The sequence below is a fragment of the Ipomoea triloba genome, chromosome 4 (genome assembly GCF_003576645.1).
Source record: "Ipomoea triloba cultivar NCNSP0323 chromosome 4, ASM357664v1".
In the NCBI taxonomy this organism is placed as follows: Eukaryota; Viridiplantae; Streptophyta; class Magnoliopsida; order Solanales; family Convolvulaceae; genus Ipomoea; species Ipomoea triloba.
The window spans coordinates 23247979-23251042 of record NC_044919.1 but is presented as its reverse complement, the minus strand read 5'-3'; positions in this window follow the sequence as shown (position 1 = coordinate 23251042).

Genomic DNA, 3064 nt, shown 5'->3' with positions numbered 1-3064 from the left:
GGATATTAATGAACTCTATCGAAGAGTTATCTATCGGAACAATACCCTTACCGATCTATTAACAACAAGTAGATCTACGCCAGGAGAATTAGTAATGTGTCAAGAGAAATTAGTACAAGAGGCTGTGGATACACTTCTGGATAATGGAATCCGCGGACAACCAATGAGGGACGGTCATAATAAAGTTTACAAGTCATTTTCGGATTTAATTGAGGGCAAAGAGGGAAGATTTCGCGAAACTCTGCTTGGTAAACGAGTCGATTATTCAGGACGTTCTGTGATTGTCGTGGGCCCTTCACTTTCATTACATCGATGTGGCTTGCCTCGCGAAATAGCAATAGAGCTTTTCCAGACATTTGTAATTCGCGGTCTAATTAGACAACATCTTGCTTCGAACATAGGGGTTGCTAAGAGTAAAATTCGGGAAGGGCATCCTGTATTGCTGAATAGAGCGCCCACTCTGCATAGATTAGGCATACAGGCATTCCAGCCCGTTGAAACAACTAATGGATGTAAACAAATAGCACGCCCCTCCACTAAANATATATATATATATATATACATACATGCATATATATATATATATATATATACATATGTATATATATATATATAATATGTATATATATATATAATATATGTATAGATATATATATAATATTATATATATACATATGTGTATATATATATTCATATGTGTATATAAATATACATATGTGTATATATACATATACATATACATATATATACATATACATATACATACACACACACACATACACCACACACACACACACACACATATATATATATATACATACATATGTATGTATAGAACAGTTTTAGATATAAATATATGATAACAGATATAAGTAAATAATTAACTAATTAATTGAATTGGTTGGGGTGTGTTTTTCCTTAAGGAAGGGCGATGGTTCAAATCCTTAGGACTGTAGTTTATCCTCCTTGTAGGTTATTGCTTTTTCTCAACGCTTTATATATATATAATTTTTTTTAAATCTTAATAATAAGATGCGTAATTTATAATGTGTTTTTTATTTGAATTATTTTATCAAATTAATTATGTTTCATATAGTGTTATTAATATTTGTATTAAGTTTTGATGTGTTTTATTTTTTGTCTATATCCAACAATATTTATGACTATATTCATTTTATGTGTTTCGTTTTTTTTAGGCTAAAGTGTCATCCCACACCATGAATTATATCGGATTATTCATGTCGCACCATGACCTTTCATAACATATATTTTGATTCATAAACCAATAACTTTTTCCGTCTAGCATTTTTTACAGGTTTCCAGGTTACTGTGATGACATGTCACAGGTTATTAGTTTATGTGGACCTTTTTAAAAGTCAATCCCTAAATTTTTAAGTCAACATCCAATATTGTGATGACATGGCACATGTTATTAGCTTTTTCATTTTTTCATTTTTTTTTTGGCAGAGATTTTGTCTTTTAGGAGATCTCTTGAACTTTCTGATTTTACATACTTAGCTTCAATTATGATGGGCTGATGATGGAGAGGGGTTAATTTGTTGTTTTTATGGTGGTTTCAGGTTGTGGACTCATCATCGCCGAATATCCACTCCTCCGAAATCCTTGATCGCTCCCACGTCCAACTCATCGTGGCTGCCTTCGATTCAGATACTGACAAGCAGCAGCAGCATGTTGCCGATGCCGCCACTGGCAATGCTGAAGAACCACAACCACTACTACCATCGTCGTCGCCTGCGGATCATTAATCAATGGAAGTTAAGGTTACCGATACCATCAAGAAGTTGAAAGAGAGGATTGAATAAGTGGACGGAATTCTGGTGAGTAGAATATATAACGGCTTACGCAAATGGAGCTGAGTTGTTAGACGACTGGACGCTGCACGACTACGAACTGCAGAACGTGATGGACGACTGCAAATGAATTGCTTATTGTATATATGTGAATTGAGCTCACAGTAACTTGATATGTCTATTTTTTATTTTTTTTTTGCCATGGTTGCAGATATTATTTGTTAAAAATAGAAGTCTGTTCCAAATCAATGACTGTCAATTTAGAGCGTGAATGCTCTTTTTCGCATTTGATATGGATTTAGCTGCTGTTGTTATGCATTCTTTGATTATGCAGAAATATCACCTGAACCACTATTTTCATATCCTTTTTCACATCACTTGCTTTTGAGTTCTTTCAGATTCTAAATTTAAATATTGAATATTTTTTGTGATTTGAATTTTTCATTTTTATGTTTTTTTTGAGTTCTTTCTTATTCTATGTAATTGTTAATATGTAGTTAATTTATATTGAATATAATAATCTTAAAACTAACAATCAACTTATTTATACACACAACTGAGATTTAAAGTGTATTTACCTAGATAAACTACAAATTGGAGAATGGTTTAGAAGGAAAAAAGAAAAAGTCCCTCAGCATAGATTACCTTTAACTTGTAGGTAACCTGTGAAAATTTCTAGATGAAAAAAAATTAATGGTTTGTTGAGTCGAAATATATGTTATGAAAGTTCAGGGCGCGGCATGAATAATCCGATATAGTTCATGGTGCGGGAGGACACTTTAGCCTTTTTTTTTAATATTACCGATTCTATTATAATGCAATGTATGGTCATTACTACTTTCTCAACCTATTGAAGCACAAAGAGTCAATATCGCAGAGGCTCGAACCCACAACCTCCCATATAAAAGAGCAACTTGATGCTACATCTTTTATGTTTCGCCCACACTAAGACATTTTTCTGGATACGCCACTGCTTGTGCCCAAGCTGGTTGGTGGATATGTGGTAAGGCTTGTTGACGATGTATAAGCGTATGGAGGGCTTGTCTAGCTCATTTGGATTCCTCTTGCATTCCAAGGATACAAATAACTCGTACAGCACCGGCCCATATGTTGCCTCTCGCCAACCAAAGAAAGTACTCTATTTATCATGGGAGATTAGCCTCTCAACCTATTCCCCGCATCCAAATGAGTCCAAATTAAAATAGGTGCATGGGTTAATATATAGCCCCCTCCCCCCCCCCCCCCCCCCCCCC